Raw genomic sequence first — 23,764 nt, forward strand, 5'->3', positions numbered from 1 at the left:
GGGATAATAAACAGTGATGTCACATTACAGGGATAATACACACAGTGACGTCACAGTACAGGGATAATAAACACAGCGATGTCACAGTACAGGGATAATACACACAGTGACGTCACAGTACAGGAATAATAAACACAGTGATGTCACATTACAGGGATAATAAACACAGTGATGTCACATTACAGGGATAATACACACAGTGATGTCACAGTACAGGGATAATAAACACAGCGATGTCACAGTACAGGGATAATACACACAGTGACGTCACAGTACAGGAATAATAAACACAGTGATGTCACATTACAGGGATAATAAACACAGTGATGTCACATTACAGGGATAATAAACACAGTGATGTCACAGTACAGGGATAATAAACACAGTGATGTCACAGTACAGGGATAATAAACACAGTGATGTCACATTACAGGAATAATAAACACAGTGATGTCACAGTACAGAGATAATAAACACAGTGATGTCACATTACAGGGATAATAAACACAGTGATGTCACAGTGCAGAGATAATAAACACAGTGATGTCACAGTACAGAGATAATAAACACAGTGATATCACAGTACAGAGATAATACACACAGTGATGTCACAGTACAGGAATAATAAACACAGTGATGTCACAGTACAAGGATAATAAACACAGTGATGTCACAGTACAGGTATAATAAACACAGTGATGTCACAGTACAGGGATAATACACACAGTGATGTCACAGTACAGGTATAATAAACACAGTGATATCATAGTACAGGGATAATAAACACAGTGATGTTACAGTACAGGGATAATACACACAGTGATGTCACAGTACAGGGATAATACACAGTGATGTCACAGTACAGGGATAATACACACAGTGTTGTCACAGTACAGGGATAATAAACACAGTGATGTCACAGAACAGGGATAATAAACACAGTGATGTCACAGAACAGGAATAATAAACACATTGATGTCACAGTACAGAGATAATAAACACAGTGATGTCACAGTACAGAGATAATAAACACAGTGATGTCACACTACAGGAATAATAAACACATTGATGTCACAGTACAGAGATAATAAACACAGTGATGTCACAGTACAGAGATAACAAACACAGTGATGTCACAGTACAGAGATAATAAACACAGTGATGTACAGTACAGGGATAATAAACACAGTGATGTCACAGTGCAGGGATAATAAACACAGTGATGTCACATTACAAGGATAATAAACATAGTGATGTCATAGTATTGGAATAATAAACACAGTGATGTCACAGTACAGGGATAATACGCACAGTGATGTCACAGTACAGAGATAACGAACACAGTGATGTCACAGTACAGAGATAATAAACACAGTGATGTCACAGTACAGGGATAATAAACACAGTGATGTCACAGTACAGGAATAATACACACAGTGATGTCGCAGTACAGGGATAATAAACACAGTGATGTCACAGTACAGGGATAATAAACACAGTGTTGTCACAGTACAGGGATAATAAACACAGTGTTGTCACAGTACAGGGATAATAAACACAGCGATGTCACAGTACAGGGATAATAAACACAGTGTTGTCACAGTACAGGGATAATAAACACAGTGATGTCACAGTACAGGGGTAATAAACACAGTGATGTCACAGTACAGGGGTAATAAACACAGTGATGTCACAGTACAGGGATAATAAACACTGTGATGTCACAGTACAGGGATAATAAACACAGTGATGTCACAGTACAGGGATAATAAACACAGTGATGTCACAGTACAGGGGTAATAAACACAGCGATGTCACAGTACAGGGATAATAAACACAGTGATGTCACAGTACAGGGATAATAAACACAGTGATGTCACAGTACAGGGGTAATAAACACAGCGATGTCACAGTACAGGGATAATAAACACAGTGATGTCACAGTACAGGGATAATAAACACAGTGATGTCACAGTACAGGGGTAATAAACACAGTGATGTCACAGTACAGGGATAATAAACACAGTGTTGTCACAGTACAGGGATAATAAACACAGTGATGTCACAGTACAGGGATAATAAACACAGTGATGTCACAGTACAGGGGTAATAAACACAGCGATGTCACAGTACAGGGATAATAAACACAGTGATGTCACAGTACAGGGATAATAAACACAGCGATGTCACAGTACAGGGATAATAAACACAGTGATGTCACAGTACAGGGGTAATAAACACAGTGATGTCACAGTACAGGGATAATAAACACAGTGATGTCACAGTACAGGGATAATAAACACAGTGATGTCACAGTACAGGGATAATAAACACAGTGATGTCACATTACAGGGATAATAAACACAGTGATGTCACAGTACAGGGATAATATACACAGCGATGTCACAGTACAAGGATAATAAACAGTGATGTCACAGTACAGGGATAATAAACACAGTGATGTCACAGTACAGGGATAATAAACACAGTGATGTCACAGTACAGGGATAATAAACACAGTGATGTCACAGTACAGGGATAATAAACACAGTGTTGTCACAGTACAGGGATAATAAACACAGTGATGTCACAGTACAGGGATAATAAACACAGTGTTGTCACAGTACAGGGATAATAAACAGTGATGTCACAGTACAGGAATAATAAACAGTGATGTCACAGTGCAGGGATAATAAACACAGTGATGTCACAGTACAGGGATAATAAACACAGTGATGTCACAGTACAGGGGTAATAAACACAGTGATGTCACAGTACAGGGATAATAAACACAGCGATGTCACAGTACAGGGATAATAAACACAGTGATGTCACAGTACAGGGATAATAAACACAGTGATGTCACAGTACAGGGGTAATAAACACAGTGATGTCACAGTACAGGGATAATAAACACAGTGATGTCACATTACAGGGATAATAAACACAGTGATGTCACAGTACAGGGATAATAAACACAGTGATGTCACAGTACAGGGATAATAAACACAGTGATGTCACATTACAGGGATAATATACACAGCGATGTCACAGTACAAGGATAATAAACAGTGATGTCACAGTACAGGGATAATAAACACAGTGATGTCACATTACAGGGATAATAAACACAGTGATGTCACATTACAGGAATAATAAACACAGTGATGTCACAGTACAGAGATAATAAACAGTGATGTCACAGTACAGGGATAATAAACACAGTGATGTCACAGTACAGGGATAATAAACACAGTGATGTCACAGTACAGGGATAATAAACACAGTGATGTCACAGTACAGGGATAATAAACACAGTGTTGTCACAGTACAGGGATAATAAACACAGTGATGTCACAGTACAGGGATAATAAACACAGTGTTGTCACAGTACAGGGATAATAAACAGTGATGTCACAGTACAGGAATAATAAACAGTGATGTCACAGTGCAGGGATAATAAACACAGTGATGTCACAGTACAGGGATAATAAACACAGTGATGTCACAGTACAGGGATAATAAACACAGCGATGTCACAGTACAGGGATAATAAACACAGTGATGTCACAGTACAGGGATAATAAACACAGTGATGTCACAGTACAGGGGTAATAAACACAGTGATGTCACAGTACAGGGATAATAAACACAGTGATGTCACAGTACAGGGATAATAAACACAGTGATGTCACATTACAGGGATAATAAACACAGTGATGTCACAGTACAGGGATAATAAACACAGTGATGTCACAGTACAGGGATAATAAACACAGTGATGTCACATTACAGGGATAATATACACAGCGATGTCACAGTACAAGGATAATAAACAGTGATGTCACAGTACAGGGATAATAAACACAGTGATGTCACAGTACAGGGATAATAAACACAGTGATGTCACAGTACAGGGATAATAAACACAGTGATGTCACAGTACAGGGATAATAAACACAGTGTTGTCACAGTACAGGGATAATAAACACAGTGATGTCACAGTACAGGGATAATAAACACAGTGTTGTCACAGTACAGGGATAATAAACAGTGATGTCACAGTACAGGAATAATAAACAGTGATGTCACAGTGCAGGGATAATAAACACAGTGATGTCACAGTACAGGGATAATAAACACAGTGATGTCACAGTACAGGGGTAATAAACACAGTGATGTCACAGTACAGGGATAATAAACACAGCGATGTCACAGTACAGGGATAATAAACACAGTGATGTCACAGTACAGGGATAATAAACACAGTGATGTCACAGTACAGGGGTAATAAACACAGTGATGTCACAGTACAGGGATAATAAACACAGTGATGTCACAGTACAGGGATAATAAACACAGTGATGTCACATTACAGGAATAATAAACACAGTGATGTCACAGTACAGAGATAATAAACAGTGATGTCACAGTACAGGGATAATAAACACAGTGATGTCACAGTGCAGAGATAATAAACACAGTGATGTCACATTACAGGGATAATAAACACAGTGATGTCACAGTGCAGAGATAATAAACACAGTGATATCACAGTACAGAGATAATACACACAGTGATGTCACAGTACAGGAATAATAAACACAGTGATGTCACAGTACAAGGATAATAAACACAGTGATGTCACAGTACAGGTATAATAAACATAGTGATGTCACAGTACAGGGATAATACACACAGTGATGTCACAGTACAGGTATAATAAACACAGTGATATCATAGTACAGGGATAATAAACACAGTGATGTTACAGTACAGGGATAATACACACAGTGATGTCACAGTACAGGGATAATACACAGTGATGTCACAGTACAGGGATAATAAACACAGTGATGTCACAGTACAGAGATAATAAACACAGTGATGTCACAGTACAGGGATAATAAACACAGTGATGTCACAGTACAGGGATAATAAACACAGTGATGTCACAGTACAGGGATAATATACACAGTGATGTCACAGTACAGGGAAAATATACACAGTGATGTCACAGTACAGGGATAATAAACAGTGATGTCACAGTACAGGGATAATAAACACAGTGATGTCACAGTACAGGAATAATAAACACATTGATGTCACAGTACAGAGATAATAAACACAGTGATGTCACAGTACAGAGATAATAAACACATTGATGTCACAGTACAGAGATAATAAACACAGTGATGTCACAGTACAGGGATAATAAACACAGTGATGTCACAGTACAGGGATAATAAACACAGTGATGTCACAGTACAGGGATAATAAACACAGTGGTGTCACAGTACAGGGATAATAAACACAGTGATGTCACAGTACAGGGATAATAAACATAGTGATGTCATAGTATTGGAATAATAAACACAGTGATGTCACAGTACAGGGATAATAAACACAGTGATGTCACAGTACAGAGATAATAAACACAGTGATGTCACAGTACAGGAATAATAAACACATTGATGTCACAGTACAGAGATAATAAACACAGTGATGTCACAGTACAGAGATAATAAACACATTGATGTCACAGTACAGAGATAATAAACACAGTGATGTCACAGTACAGGGATAATAAACACAGTGATGTCACAGTACAGGGATAATAAACACAGTGATGTCACAGTACAGGGATAATAAACACAGTGATGTCACAGTACAAGGATAATAAACATAGTGATGTCATAGTATTGGAATAATAAACACAGTGATGTCACAGTACAGGGATAATACACACAGTGATGTCACAGTACAGAGATAACGAACACAGTGATGTCACAGTACAGAGATAATAAACACAGTGATGTCACAGTACAGGGATAATAAACACAGTGATGTCACAGTACAGGAATAATACACACAGTGATGTCACAGTACAGGGATAATAAACACAGTGATGTCACAGTACAGGGATAATAAACACAGTGTTGTCACAGTACAGGGATAATAAACACAGTGTTGTCACAGTACAGGGGTAATAAACACAGTGATGTCACAGTACAGGAATAATATACACAGTGATGTCACAGTACAGGGATAATAAACACAGTGATGTCACAGTACAGGGATAATAAACACAGTGATGTCACAGTACAGAGATAATAAACACAGCGATGTCACAGTACAGGGATAATAAACACAGTGATGTCACAGTACAGGGATAATAAACACAGTGATGTCACAGTACAGGGATAATAAACAGTGATGTCACAGTACAGGGATAATAAACAGTGATGTCACAGTACAGAGATAATAAACACAGCGATGTCACAGTACAGGGATAATAAACAGTGATGTCACAGTACAGGGATAATAAACAGTGATGTCACAGTACAGAGATAATAAACACAGCGATGTCACAGTACAGGGATAATAAACACAGTGATGTCACAGTACAGGGATAATACACACAGTGACGTCACATTACAGGGATAATAAACACAGTGATGTCACAGTACAGGAATAATAAACACAGTGATGTCACAGTACAGAGATAATAAACACAGCGATGTCACAGTACAGGGATAATAAACACAGTGATGTCACAGTACAGGGATAATAAACACAGTGATGTCACAGTACAGGGATAATAAACAGTGATGTCACAGTACAGGGATAATAAACAGTGATGTCACAGTACAGGGATAATAAACACAGTGATGTCACAGTACAGGGATAATAAACACAGTGATGTCACAGTACAGGGATAATAAACAGTGATGTCACAGTACAGGGATAATACACACAGCGATGTCAGTACAGAGATAATAAACACAGTGATGTCACAGTATAGGGATAATAAACACAGTGATGTCACAGTACAGGGATAATAAACACAGCGATGTCACAGTACAGGGATAATACACACAGCGATGTCACAGTACAGGGATAATAAACACAGCGATGTCACAGTACAGGGATAATAAACACAGCGATGTCACAGTACAGGGATAATACACACAGCGATGTCACAGTACAGGGATAATAAACACAGTGATGTCACAGTACAGAGATAATAAACACAGCGATGTCACTGTACAGAGATAATAAACACAGTGATGTCACATTACAGGGATAATAAACAGGGATGTCACAGTACAGGGATAATAAACACAGTGATGTCACAGTACAGGAATAATACACACAGTGATGTCACAGTACAGGGATAATAAACACAGTGATGTCACAGTACAGGGATAATAAACACAGTGATGTCACAGTACAGGGATAATAAACACAGCGATGTCACAGTACAGGAATAATAAACACAGTGATGTCACAGTACAGGGATAATACACACAGTGATGTCACAGTACAGGGATAATAAACACAGTGATGTCACATTACAGGAATAATAAACACAGTGATGTCACAGTACAGGGATAATAAACACAGCGATGTCACAGTACATGGATAATAAACACAGTGATGTCACAGTACAAGGATAATAAACACAGTTATGTCACAGTACAGGGATAATAAACACAGTGATGTCACAGTACAGGGATAATGCACACAGTGATGTCACAGTACAGAGATAATAAACACAGTGATGTCACAGGACAGGTATAATAAACACAGTGATGTCACAGTGCAGAGATAATAAACACAGTGATGTCACAGTACAGAGATAATAAACACAGCGATGTCACAGTACAGGGATAATAACCACAGTGATGTCACAGTACAGGGATAATAAACAGTGATGTCACGGTGCAGAGATAATAAACACAGTGATGTCACAGTACAGATATAATAAACACAGCAATGTCACAGTACAGATATAATAAACACAGCAATGTCACAGTACAGATATAATAAACACAGTGATGTCACAGTACAGAGATAATAAACACAGTGATGTCACAGGACAGGTATAATAAACACAGTGATGTCACAGTGCAGAGATAATAAACACAGTGATGTCACAGTACAGGGATAATAAACACAGCGATGTCACAGTACAGGGATAATAACCACAGTGATGTCACAGTACAGGGATAATAAACAGTGATGTCACGGTGCAGAGATAATAAACACAGTGATGTCACAGTACAGATATAATAAACACAGCAATGTCACAGTACAGATATAATAAACACAGCAATGTCACAGTACAGATATAATAAACACAGTGATGTCACAGTACAGAGATAATAAACACAGTGATGTCACAGTACAGGGACAATAAACACAGTGATGTCACAGTACAGGGATAATAAACACAGTGATGTCACAGTACAGGGATAATACACACAGTGACGTCACAGTACAGGAATAATAAACACAGTGATGTCACATTACAGGGATAATAAACACAGTGATGTCACATTACAGGAATAATAAACACAGTGATGTCACATTACAGGGATAATAAACACAGTGATGTCACATTACAGGGATAATAAACACAGTGATGTCACAGTACAGAGATAATAAACACAGTGATGTCACAGTACAGGGATAATAAACACAGTGATGTCACATTACAGGGATAATAAACACAGCGATGTCACAGTACAAGGATAATAAACACAGTGATGTCACAGTACAGGGATAATACACACAGTGACGTCACAGTACAGGAATAATAAACACAGTGATGTCACATTACAGGGATAATAAACACAGTGATGTCACATTACAGGGATAATAAACACAGTGATGTCACATTACAGGGATAATAAACACAGTGATGTCACAGTACAGGGATAATAAACACAGTGATGTCACAGTACAGGGATAATAAACACAGCAATGTCACAGTACAGGGATAATACACACAGTGATGTCACAGTACAGGGATAATAAACACAGCGATGTCACAGTACAAGGATAATAAACACAGTGATGTCACAGTACAGGGATAATACACACAGTGACGTCACAGTACAGGAATAATAAACACAGCGATGTCACAGTACAGGGATAATAAACACAGTGATGTCACAGTACAGGTATAATAAACACAGTGATGTCACAGTACAGGGATAATACACACAGTGATGTCACAGTACAAGGATAATAAACACAGTTATGTCACAGTACAGGGATAATAAACACAGTGATGTCACAGTACAGGGATAATACACACAGTGATGTCACAGTGCAGAGATAATAAACACAGTGATGTCACAGTACAGGGATAATAAACACAGTGATGTCACAGTACAGAGATAATAAACACAGTGATATCACAGTACAGAGATAATAAACACAGTGATGTCACAGTACAGGAATAATAAACACAGTGATGTAACAGTACAGGGATAATACACACAGTGATGTCACAGTACAAGGATAATAAACACAGTTATGTCACAGTACAGGGATAATAAACACAGTGATGTCACAGTACAGGGATAATACACACAGTGATGTCACAGTGCAGAGATAATAAACACAGTGATGTCACAGTACAGGGATAATAAACACAGTGATGTCACAGTACAGAGATAATAAACACAGTGATATCACAGTACAGAGATAATAAACACAGTGATGTCACAGTACAAGGATAATAAACACAGTGATGTCACAGTACAGGGATAATACACACAGTGATGTCACAGTACAAGGATAATAAACACAGTTATGTCACAGTACAGGGATAATAAACACAGTGATGTCACAGTACAGGGAAAATAAACACAGTGATGTCACAGTACAGGGATAATAAACACAGTTATGTCACAGTACAGGGATAATAAACACAGTGATGTCACAGTACAGAGATAATAAACACAGTGATGTCACAGTACAGGGATAATACACACAGTGATGTCACAGTACAGGTATAATAAACACAGTGATGTCACAGTGCAGAGATAATAAACACAGTGATGTAACAGTACAGAGATAATAAACACAGTGATGTCACAGTACAGGGATAATAAACAGTGATGTCACAGTACAGGGATAATACACACAGTGATGTCACAGTACAAGGATAATAAACACAGTTATGTCACAGTACAGGGATAATAAACACAGTGATGTCACAGTACAGGGATAATACACACAGTGATGTCACAGTGCAGAGATAATAAACACAGTGATGTCACAGTACAGGGATAATAAACACAGTGATGTCACAGTACAGAGATAATAAACACAGTGATATCACAGTACAGAGATAATAAACACAGTGATGTCACAGTACAAGGATAATAAACACAGTGATGTCACAGTACAGGGATAATACACACAGTGATGTCACAGTACAAGGATAATAAACACAGTTATGTCACAGTACAGGGATAATAAACACAGTGATGTCACAGTACAGGGAAAATAAACACAGTGATGTCACAGTACAGGGATAATAAACACAGTTATGTCACAGTACAGGGATAATAAACACAGTGATGTCACAGTACAGAGATAATAAACACAGTGATGTCACAGTACAGGGATAATACACACAGTGATGTCACAGTACAGGTATAATAAACACAGTGATGTCACAGTGCAGAGATAATAAACACAGTGATGTAACAGTACAGAGATAATAAACACAGTGATATCACAGTACAGAGATAATAAACACAGTGATGTCACATTACAAGGATAATAAACACAGCAATGTCACAGTACAGAGATAATAAACACAGTGATGTCACAGTACAGAGATAATAAACACAGTGATGTCACAGTACAGAGATAATAAACACAGTGATGTCACAGTACAGGGATAATAAACACAGTGATGTCACAGTACAGGGATAATAAACACAGCGATGTCACAGTACAGAGATAATAAACACAGCGATGTCACAGTACAGGGATAATAAACACAGTGATGTCACAGTACAGGGATAATAAACACAGTGATGTCACAGTACAGGAATAATAAACACAGTGATGTCACAGTACAGGGATAATAAACACAGTGATGTCACAGTCCAGGGATGATAAACATAGTGATGTCACAGTCCAGGGATAATAAACATAGTGATGTCACAGTACAGGGATAATAAACACACTGATGTCACAGTACAGGGATAATAAATATAGTGATGTCATAGTAAAAAAATAATGCACACTGTGATGTCATAGTATGATAAATGAACATACAGTGGTGTCAAAGTTCAGAGAAATAAAAATAATATTGTCACAGTACTGGAATAATACACAGTAATGTAACAGTGAAGAGATCATAAACAGTGATGTCACAATACAGATATAATAATCACAGCACAGTGATACCACAATATGAGAATAATATACACAGTGATGTGACAGTGTGGATGGATATTGGCACTCCCCATCCTAAAATGGCAGCCCAGAGCCACACACAAAGAGCACATCTATTAGATGGACCAATTCTGGTGCTTTGCCCAGCTCTTCCCACTTGCCCTATGGCGGTGGCAAGTGGGGTTCATATTTGTGGGGTTGATGTCACCTTTGTATTGTCCAGTGACATCAAGCCCACAGGTTAGTAAAAGAGAGGCCTCTGAAAGACACCTATCCATTACTAATCCTATAGTTATATTGTAAAAACACACAGCCAGCATAAAGTACTTTGTTTGAAATAAAAACCCCACACTTTTACTTTTTTATTTAAAAATAACAAACACAGTTATACTCACCAACACCCATTCCACTGAAGCCAACGTCTCCTGTAAAAAACAAAAATGAAAAACAACAATATCCTTCACCTGTCTGTTGTTCTGTCCCATGCCATAATCTGTTTCTGAGATAGTTTTCATCCTGGAAGGTGCCAAGATGCAACCATCCATGCTGAAAACTACTGAAGAATGAATTGATGCGAGGGCCGCAAAATTCTCAACTCAATTCTCAGAACTCAGCTCATTGAGGTGATCGCAGTTCACCATGAGGCCTGTTCTCACTGCAGCGAGTCATTCTCCCCAGCTCTTCAGCATGAGCAGTCGCCTCTGGCCACCACTCCTGCTGCTGAGCAAATGTCGCACAGAAGGATTATGGCATGGGACACTATGGACTCTTTCAACTTCAAACATGTGAGGGATATTGTTTTTTATTTTTGCTTGTTTACAGGGGACAATGGCTTCAGGGGATTAGGTGTTAAGGTAAATATAATGTGATTTTTTTTATTTTATTCTTAATTTTACACTTGAATACAACTCTCACCATTGTCCCCTGCTCTCCTTGATCGCAGGAAAAGCAGGGCACAATGATGTGAGCTGTCATCAGCACCCAGTGCCTGAGAACAGCACCAACTGTGCCAGCCTTTCTCTGGTGAGGCTACATGTGATACTGATGCGGCACAGGGGCCGAACACGTATGCCCCACGTGTGAAACACATGGACATGGACATCTCTGGTACTGGTTTTTCCAGTACTGGTACTATCAGAACATGTGAAAGAGGCCTTAAATGGAGACTTGCTGATCTGCTTTGTTTAATGTTAACATTCTGCCATCACAGGAGCTGATCAGTGTGGGTGCCGGTTGTCGGACCTTCTCAATCTGACGTTGATGGTACAGAATGTTCAGTTCCATTTGTGGTATTGCCTGAGACTGACATTCGTGTCCCCTACACACTGCTCTGTCCGCTATGAGCTCATGTCTTGTATATTAATAAATCATTTGTTCTGGAACGGACAGCTTGTTTTGGACACGTTCAACATCCATTATCAGAGAGAAAGTTTTCATGACCCTGTTCAGTTACATCCAGCAGTTTTGTTGTTGGTGACCTGAGTCGGCCGGGAGCAAAAGCCTCCAGCCCTCCTGGGATTATCAGGGCTACACAGGATATGCACAAGTAAACAATCCACAGTGTTACATAAAATGCTGCAAGCAAAGCAACAGAATAGAAAAAAATCAATAAGTCGGCACTATAAAAGGATATATGCTATAAAAAGTATTTACTCCCTCCCTGAGACTTTTGCTTGTCCTGTGATGCATGTAGATCAGTTCGTAGAGATTTAATTGGTCACTGCCATTTAAACAAACTTTGCTTTAATTAATAGTACAAAAAGATATAAGAATACTAGTGTATCATAAGACATCTTATCATAGAAATACATTTATTTTTTCTCTTATGAAACACTTCACCTCATCCCAATCTCACCTGAACTCATCATTCACTCTCGAAAGCTACTAAAATCCACGTGGGACTGACTGCCAGCTCACTGAGGAATCAGATTAAAGCTTCCTATTGAAGTCTAAGTGTAAGAAGGAGCAGATTGCGAGAGAGAGGCAGAAACACATACACACTTCTGCTGCTGCTTTCTAGTAAGGGTTTATCTCACCCCTAGTGCTGGATTCACAGTTACACTGCTAAATATTTCTCAATAATGTCATCCATACCTTTTTTGGGGGCTGTTTTATCTCACCCAGCGCTACACTTGTTTATTTTGCTGTATAATGACCTCCAAGTTGCTGCTTCTTCTAGTAAGATTATTATTAGCGATGAGCGCACGTCATGCCTGTTTGTTAGGCAATCCCTCCAACAATCCTCGAACAGCCACAAGACATAGAGGCGCCCTGGACTCAAACATATTTTCCGAGCATGCCGAAGTCACTCGGTTAGTACTCGAGCATGCTTGGTTCTTGCTTATTTGAGCACGTATGCTCATCACTAATTAGTATTATCTTACCCTAATGATAGATAGACAGCTGTTCTGCTGTATAATGTCCTCTTTTGTCTTATTCTAGTAAGTGTTTTATCTCACTATAGTGTTGGATTCGCAGCTACACTGCTCAATACTGCTTCATAGTGACCTCCATGCTGCTGCTGCTTCTTAACATATGCAAAGAGCACTATAGCAGGTAGTCTCAACCCTATAGCAGGTAGTCTCAACCCACTAGCTCAGAGATAGCTGAAAATTAGAGTTAGGGCCTGCAAATGGAGACATTGGTAAAAAAATGAACTATACAAGTTATATACTGGCCAGAAATAGTTTTATTCAACATGTACATAGATACGACAGCTTATTCTGAAACGTCTTAGAACTCTACAACCTAGCTTCAAAAATCATAAATCCACATCAATTTATTAAAAATTTATTTTTTATTTGTACATAAATATATACAAATAATATCTAATAACAAAATAGACAAAACAGACCCCACAACACAATACATGAACAGCCCCCTGAAAAAACAACAAGATAGGAAGCTATAGAAAATACCTGCTCATACAACATAATTAACCCCAAATTGGGACCACCAGGTATAAAATATATAATAATTATGACTAATTTGCCACATAACAGTAGGATATCAATAAATAGTAATCTAAATACCTGTAGACATAATGAGGCAGGATAACAGAGGATAACCCGAGCAAATCCCCGATACGCGTTTCGCTTTTCCATCTGATGAAGCAGCGAAACGTATCTGCCTGTTTTCTCAGGTTATCCCATTTTGTCTATTTATTATTGGAAATCATTAGCATTTATTCAAAGGATTAATTTTAATACATTTATTTGGATATGTGTTTTAAAGGCCAGCTTGTAGGTTTGGATAAATTAATATGCTGCCGGATTATTCTGGAGCTGCTTTTGTTGCGTTGTAGGTAATATTTATTATTCAGAAAAGTCCCCTGAAATGATAGGTATGCATTATCTTTAAGGGGGTAGTCCCTTCTTGGGCATAAATAGCAAACGAATGGAATATGCCAGATATCCAAGGATCGTCAATACTTTATCAGTTGACATCAGTGGAGTCTTTCTCCAATGATATCTATGAGGGTTACAGAAGGAACCGAGCAAGCAGAATCGGCAAGTGAGGGTCATGAGACCATGATTTTCTCATTAGGTGACAGCCATAAGTAGGCATTTAGGGCAGAAAATATTCTTTTTTTTACAATGTATGTCATCCAAAGTCTGCCACTGATTGCTTGCCTGTCCTGGACCACTACCACAAATATAGCCCGGACCCCTAGGCACCTGCCATCTCGGGAGCTTTATCCCTTGACACCATTTATCAGTCCTCATCCTATCACTCCATCACGAAAATCATTGCGTTTCTGGAGAACAGACTTCTACGAATATTCTGAGAATCGCTCAGACAGGATGCCGTATTTGACCGTGCCAATAAAGCTAAATACAGATGTTACATGAAAAATACATACATGGGATCCATCACAGATGTCCAACGTCTATAATCCCCCCTCACCCAAAATGTTAGATTACTGATCATTTCATGCGTACAACACAATCGATAAATATCCCCTTAGGTTCCCTGCAAAGTCTGGCTAATATTGAGTGCCAAGTCCTCGCCTACTCCATAGATCCCGTCAGCATGTTTTGTTTTTGCTGAAAGATGCTCTACTATAAGGTCATGAATGATGACTACTGTACAAGAGTCAGCAGATGAAGGCGCCTATAGTCAAAGGGAAGGGCTGAAGATCACAGTGGTGCCAGGGTGAAGATAAGATGCTAATGTAGACGCTCTAGCCCAGGTTTTACTGAGCCAATCTGAGCATGGTAGCAAAGGTCCACCAGAAAACAGGGTTGTAGTCCTCCACCCAAGTGATATCATCAGTGATCACCGGTGGCACATCAACCCAACTGACTCATCTGCTCAAAGTGCTGATTATAGAGCAGTGCAGAGTGGCAAATGGAGGAATTATATTCCCCAAAGGCGAATGGCGGAATTATGTACCCTAAAGGGCGAATGGAGGAATTACCGTATATGCCCCAAAGGAGGAATGGAGGAATTATATGACCCACGGGGTGGATGGAGGTGAATGAGGTTGCTTAATCCTTCTGCCTAACCACTTGAGATGCAGCAATATTGACCGCAGATTCTAAAGGATTAACCTGCGAGGATGGAAGCTAGCTCTGATCTCAGCAATGGCAGCAGGAACTTGACTATACACTACGGCCCCGCTTCTGTCACTATCCTCGCAGGTGCAGTGACAACACTAGAGATGAGCGGGACGGGTCGTAACGAATAAATCTTGTTAGGAATTTCCCCTGAAAATTTGGGGATTTGATTCACACAAATTCAGCAAATCCTACTGGTTTCCATTTTGCTAGGTTATTTTGCAGGCTAGAAAAGGGTTATTTTAGATAAAAAAAAACCTTTATTCTTACCGTTCCTCACCTAAAACCCTTTATTGTTACCTCTCCTCATCTTTTATGCTGCCTCCACCTCCGCTGTGACCACAACTCCTGTCCTCTGCTAGAAATTTCTTTCCTTTCTTCATTCTGGTGCTGATGTGGCACCTCAGGAGTTTGGGTACCACAGTGGTGCTGCCTTCCTCTCAGGGAGGGTAGTGCTATGCCTGGAAACAAGAGGGATCTCTTTGGCAGGTAAATCACACACAAATCACCTTCTGAATCCAGGCCAGGAGGGGGAGCGCAAAACCCTGTTTTAGGGCAGCTTCCCTGGATAAATATCCTGATCTGGAGGAGGAGTCAGATTAGTTGAGAGTGAACAGAGACAGGAAAGGAGCAGAGGAGAGATTTTAGGGCTCAAGGAGCCAAAGCGCAGAAACCGGGTACCGGGAGCCCGAGACTAGAGTGGAACTGTAGGACACCTAGCAGAACCAGAGGGCACAGAACTACACATATACTGCCCAAATTAAGCCTGTGGTACAGCAGCACCCTGGAACCTGGAGTCGCCGTGCAGAGACCCCAGAAGTAATGGCTCAAGCTGCCTACCATACAGGTACCTGTCCCAGGACAGGGGAAAGAACCAGGACCTTGTTAGAACATTACAGACAGCAAGGGATTATAGTAAGTGCACAATGGAAGGCTCCCAAGCTGACTTGCCATGGGGATTCCACTTGTTGCCAGTACCCTGGATTGTGGCCTGCCAACTACAGTAAACCAGGTAAAGACTTTACAACTTGTGTCCTTTACTCATTGACCAGCGAACACCATCATCACCATACACTCTAGGACCCCTGGGGACCCCGCTTCACCTGTGAGAAGCGTCACCATTATTGCTGTAACAACATCCCCCAGAGGACCCCTTTAAAGCAGCGTCGGTCCCCCTACAGGTCCCACAGGTGGCGTCACGACAGACTTTATCACAATTCCCTTTAAAGACCGTTCCCCTTTTACAGTGAGTCCCAGGGCCACGGACCGGGTCGCAGCCACCGTGACATCCCCTTTAAGACCGGACCCGGTACCGAGTTCCCCATTGCCCTGGTGGGCGACTCACTGACGTCAATCTGTGGTCGTGTAAGAGTGACATACGTCATGGGTTGCAGTGTCTCGTCCCCAAATGACTGCTTGAGGCCAATCACAGGATTCAGATTGACTTTCGTACCAGAATGGAGTGACGGAATAAAAGAAGAACAGGAGTGCTGGAGGCATTGTAAGAACAGGTGAGGGAAGGTAGGTAAGATAGGTCTTTGCATTATTAAAAAAAATGCACAGCATAAAAAACTCATCGTGGGAACGTAGCTAACAAATTCTCAGTTCTGGACATAAAAAAAATAAATATTATTTTGGTTCACTCACAAGCACAGATTATAGATTAGAAATAAACCCCAAAACACCCTGTGAGGCTATGTTCACAAGTGGTATTTTTACAGTGTTTTTTTTTCTGCAGCATCTCAACTCTTTCAGAGTTTTTGCAGCAATTTGTCATGCAAAGAAAAAGTGCAAAAATCCTGCAAAACCTGTTTTTTTGTATGTTTTTATTGATTGAAACTAACTTCATTAAACATGTACTGTAGACAAACTATACATGTTTTCCGCATAAAAAAAACCAGCAAAACCTGGGTTTCGAAGTCAAGTACTTTTTTACTGCCAAGAGGACAGGTTTTCGGTTTTTTTATTTTTAGAAAAAAATACCTTAGGGAAGAGTCACGCGGCCATGTAACCCAGACAAGAATCGCAACGCAATGCTTGGACTTGCTGTTGGTTCTCCTGACCCGAGCGTGACAGCATGTATTTCTATCACACTCGCGCCAGTCCAAGCATTATAGCATTGAGTCATCTGCCCCATTATCTCCTTCTCTTGACCTGTAGTCTTTAATGGTAGCTCAGCCCCTTATATTCAAGATGAAAGATCTGAACTGGAAGACTTATTTCATGTAAGACTGGAGCTGATTTTAAAGGTTAAAGAACAGTCCCCTAAAAAATAAACACTGGATCGGGTGACACCATCTGGTTTCCATTGCGCATCCAGTGAAATTAAGATGAACATTGGGGGTAAATGCTTTAATGATAGGAATACATCTACTTCTACATGTGGCGGGAGCGTATTCACTGTAGACCGTCCGGTATAATATCTGTGCTTCCCTATTAGCACTGTTTTTATGGAGCGTATTCCTCACTTACTGGCAGCCCTACAGGATATATAAGAGTGTTTATAGGGCACGGTCATCCCTGTGAGTGTTATACACAACGATTTCCAGATGTCTCTTGTATAACGACCCTTTTCCTCTCCGAGAGAGTCTCCATTCTCTTCGGAGATTTGTGGCTGTGAATCTTTATAGCCGGAAACAAACTCAATTTTCACCACATGTCTCTCCCCAGATCAGGTCACGGAGTGCGGTCACTAGAGACCGATCCCACAAGATGCTAAAATGAAGGGTAAAAGTGGCCATGGGAGATCACCAAATTTCTGAGACAAAGCTCCAAATCCCCTTTATAGACATTTGGCTAGATGATTGTATGAAGGCCTTGTTCAGACGACTGTTTTCTTTCGTACACGGGTCACGAACCCCTAGTGCTTGGATAAACACACGGTCAGAGAGATGTATATATATATTGCACTGAATTCCGCAACCGGCAGAAAATAGCTGAAAATGGTAAATGTTTTCGGGAGCAGCTGTGATATCTCATGCTGAAGACGTTAAAATAACATGCATACGGGATATTTTAGAGGGATTAAAGCTGGAATAAAGTTTTAGCACACGTTGTTTAGATTTACCATGGAGGTTTTGTTATTTGCTTTTCATGGTGGAGATTTAGCTACAGACATAAATAAACATTGCCGTCTATATTTGACGCACTGTTGTCCAAACCTGAAAAACCCCTTTGGAGTGCTACACTATTTACTACACCAGATATGTCCCCCAAACGTCTAATCTTGATGTCAATACTCCACTAAGTCAAAGCAGTGGCAAAAAGTAAGGAACCCTTTTAAAACTTTGTGGCTTGGGCTGGAAAGACATGAAGGCAACTCAGGAGGTTTCAGCCTTGAAAGTTGTCCTCCTGAGTTTCCATTTTTGTGGAAAAAATGTACCAATCCATTAGCACACTGATAAGGGGCATGACGATATGAATCAGCTTTACTGTACGATGGAAAGAAATTCTGAGAAAGTGTAAAGAACTTGTATCTGCAAGAGAGTCATAGGCATGGTCAATTTTCCACCACAGTTGATTGACTTTTGACACTGGACATGCTTGGCCTGGGAACAAATCTCTTACTGTGTCCACAGAGCATCTAATTTGATAATGAAACCAAGATCAAACATCTTACCAAACCACAGATGATAACAGCAAGGAACACAGTTCTATAGTGTCACACCACAAGTGGTTACAAGAACTTGGGTGTAAGACTTCAAAGTCTTCAATATGTTTCTTAGTTGTCCAAAACAACCTTGAAAAATTAAAAGAAGAGTCCATTTAGAAAGGAGCACATAGGTAGTTAATAATTACCTTGTAAAAACACGGACAAGTATTCCTAGAGATAAAGCTGGAAGCAGAGTTCTCAAGGTCAACAATATAGAAAAGTATAGGCTACACTGCCTGGAAATCTTAGATAGAGGGATCTGTTACCAGCTGCCATCTGAGTCCCGGGAAGACATGTGGTCAAAAACACCCTGCAGGGCACGGAAAAGACCTGCCGCAAGATTTAGTTGCAGCAGGTATTGAGTTATGTGCCTACTTTGAAGTAGAAGTATGGTAGTGTCTCAGTGATACCTACAGTGTAGCTTGGCATTAGTTTATTGTTGTCTACAGTGAAGCATGGTGGAGATTCATTGATGCCTACAATTAAGCATGGTAGTGGCTCGGTGATAACTACATTGAAGCATGATGGTGGCTCTATGATGTCTACAGTGAGTCATGGGGGTGACTCTGCAATGGCCACAGTGAAGTATAGCAGTGGTTCGGTGATGTCTACCGTGAACCTTAATGATGGCTCGTTGATGTCTACAGTGAAGCATGGCGATGGCTCGGTGATGGTCTGGGGCTGCTGTGCTTCTTCTGAGACTAAAAATTTACAGCGTGTGGAGGGAAAGATGGAGTAAATCAAGAATCAGGAAATCCTAGGTGAAAATGTCATGCCTTCTATGAGGAACCATATAAGTGGGCTCATTGTTGAGCTGAGCATAGACTTTAGATAGAAATCTGCTGTTAGACAGAAGACATGTTTTTGTTAATGTACAGGGAAAGGTCATCTGATAATAGTTTATTACAATGTCATTAGGTAGGACATAAAGTGATAAAAGAAAAGAACATGATGCTCTTTTATATCTACTAAACACAAACCAGGTGACGACTTTGAAAATCGAACACTTGGCATTTAGGATGAATAAAAGTGTCATTGAAATTAGTTTCTTTCAGGAGTCGATCACTAAGGCTACTTTCACACATCAGGTTTTTTCATTCCGGCTGATTACGGCTCTTTTGTGAAAAACCGGAATCGGCGAAAATAAAAAACGGAACTGTTTTTTCCCCATTGACTTGTATTAGCATCGGATTGTGCCGGATTCTGATGCTCGATCCAGAGGTCCTCCGAGTAGCTCCCAGGGTCGTCGGCGTGAGAGTCGTGGCAGCCGTCATCGTGTAAGCAGCATTTTTTTTTTTTTTTTTTAATTTTCTTTATGTTGTTTTGAACCTAATTTTATTTTTTTTTTGCCCTTTTTTTTATAACAGGCTTCACAGCGTGCTCCTGATTCGGACGGTGAGGAGGTCGGCCTCAATATTGACCTCCTCATCGATCTGATCCGAGACAGGGAGCCGCTGTGGAACATGGGTGACCTCCGCCATGCTGATGTCATAGTGACCCGTCGACTGTGGGAGCAAGTATGCCAACAGCTAGTAGAGAACTGGGAGGACCTCGATGTTCAGGCCCAGAATCAAGAACGTAAGTATACACAGTTCAGTTATGTTGATGCATTCTAAGTATTGTATCTTAACCAATTTGTGTTTCTCCTTTTTTTACAGGTGAGAGGATTGTGAAGCGGTGGCGGTCTATCAGGGATCGCTTTAAGAAGGAGTTCAACAAAGAGATGTGGGCCCCGAGTGGTTCTGGAGGACACAGGAGCAGATACAAATATGCCCAAGCCCTGTCGTTCCTCAGGACAACGATGGTGACCCGAAGGTAAATATTACCCACCACATTTAATAACCAATGTTTTACATGTCTAACCCTCTTTTGCTGTTTCAGCCAGGGCCATGCAATATCAGTATATTAATTATATTTTTTTCTCTTTGTTCCACAACACTGTCGGGAGCCTGCAGCTGAGTTGAACCCTTCTGGGGCGATCCCTCAGGAGTCAGCCACCGAGGGACACTTCAACAGTCCTGGCCCCTCTGCACCTTCCCACTCTGCACCTTCCCAGCCTTCCCACCCATCTGATCCCTTGGTCCCATCCACCAGCGCTGGAGCATCCTGGCCGGTTCCATTGCATGAATCTGCTGGTGAGGATATAGCTTTTCCTGTACCCCACCCCTCTGCTGCAGCCACCTCTAGTACACCTGTGGCTTTGGGGCGCCAGTGGCAGAGGGGTCAGGTACAGAGCTATGCGCCTGAGTTCTTGCACCTGAACGCATCCTTCCAGAACTGTCTCAAAGTTTTGTCCGAGCAAATGGCTGCAGGTTTCAATTTAATAAATAAAACCATACTCAAGTTGCATACACTTCTGCTAACGATGCGTTCAGAGGCAAGTCAGTCACTGAACCACACTTATTTCTGGTCGGTACTCGAACAAATGGAGAAGCTATCTACTGATCAGCAGATGCAAGTAATGGAAGCCTGCCAGTCTACTCTAGCGCTCATTGCCTCCAAAGCCACCGCACTTGCCACCCCTCCTGCACCTGCCCCCCCTTCAGCCACTGTCCTTCACTACAGCCACTACCATCCTCCTGACCCGTACCAGCAACCTGCCCGTGCTCCGTCCCAGCAACGTCACCATTACCCATACCGTGCCCGTGCCCCGTCCCACCATCCAGACCACTACCAGCATCCTGCCCGTGCCGCATCCCACCATCCAGACAACTACCAGCATTACGCCCGTGCCCCTTCCCACCATCCAGACCAGTATGAACATCCCTCCCATACCAGTTCCAAACAACATCTTCCGCGCCTCCTCTCCCTTCCCACCACCACCAGCCTCCTTCACCCATCATGTCCCAACCCTCTTCTCCACCCATTACCACTTCTGCCTCCCAACCCCCCCAAACCATCAACTACACCCCTCCATCATACCAAATTCCTAACCCAACTCTCAGTTTCCTGTCCACCCGTTCACTTGCTTTCTCCACCTCTTCACCACTACCTATTGATCCTTCCCCACCACCACCACCACCACATTCCTCTCTCCACACTCCCACTGTCGAAGTGTCCCTATCTGACAGCCCTTCCAGCACTATCTCCACCCTGACTTATTCAAACCTCTAAGTTTTTTGGCGCAGCCAAATAAAGTTTATTTTTGTGTTGCCAAAGAGATGTTTATTTTTGTTTTGTTAAAAAAATTTGTAATAAAACTGTGTTTTTAAAGCAAATTTGTATTTTCTTTATAAGGTATAGTTAACACTTTGATTAAGCAATGTTTATTGGTTAGAGGTAAAATACTTTGGGTTGGAACACAAACAGGTACACAAGTTGGGTAAAAGAAGGTAATATACTTTGGGTAGAACCCAAACAGGTACACAACTTGGATAATTAAAGGTTTAATACTTTGGTGTGAACACAAACAGGTACACAACTTGGGTAAAAGAAGGTAAAATATGGTTACAAGGTCAAAGACAAATTGTTCAAACTCTCTCATCCTGCCAGTTTATTTTTCCTTCCGGTGAAATAAAGTATTCTGTGAATTGGTCCCTAATTCGGGAAACTGCCACAGAACTTCTATACGTAATGTTGTTATAATCAGCCAAGGTGGTTTCTTCAGAGTGGTCCTCAATGGAAATCTGTTCCTTGGATATCACATAATTGTGCAGGACAACACACGCTTTCACACCTCGTCAACAGTGTCTGTGTTCAAGTTTTATAGATGTCAGTAGAACTCTCCATTTGGCAGTCAAAATCCCAAAAGCGCACTCCACCATTCTCCGTGCACGTGTGAGGTGGTAGTTAAAAATTCTTTTAGTTTCAGTTAATCCACGGCTCGAGTAGGGTTTCAAAAGATGTTCTGACAGCTGGAAGGCTTCATCCCCAACACAAACAAATGGCATTGGTGGCCCAGAGGTTTGAGGCAGTGGTCTTGGGGGGGGGGATTGAAAGGTGTTTCCATACAAATGACGCCCCATTGCAGACAGTTTGAAAACTTGTGAACCATTTGAGCGGCCATACGCCCCAATATCCACCGCTACAAATTTCTAATCCGCATCGGCGATGGCCATCAGCACAATGGAAAAGTACTTTTTATAGTTAAAATATTCTGATCCAGAACCAGCCGGTTTCACGATACGGATATGTTTCCAATCCACTGTGCCCAAGCAATTGGGAAACTGACACACTTGCTGGAATTTCTTGGCTACTTCCAACCAACTCTCCATTGTGGGATGTGGTATAAAATCATCATGCAAAGAGTCCCACAGTGCACGGCAAGTGTGCTTCACAATTCCGGAGATGGTGGAAATTCCCAGTCTGAACTGGAAATATAGTGACAAAAAGGGATTCTCCAGTA

This window comes from Ranitomeya variabilis, chromosome 5 (assembly GCF_051348905.1).
Source record: "Ranitomeya variabilis isolate aRanVar5 chromosome 5, aRanVar5.hap1, whole genome shotgun sequence".
Taxonomy (NCBI): Eukaryota; Metazoa; Chordata; class Amphibia; order Anura; family Dendrobatidae; genus Ranitomeya; species Ranitomeya variabilis.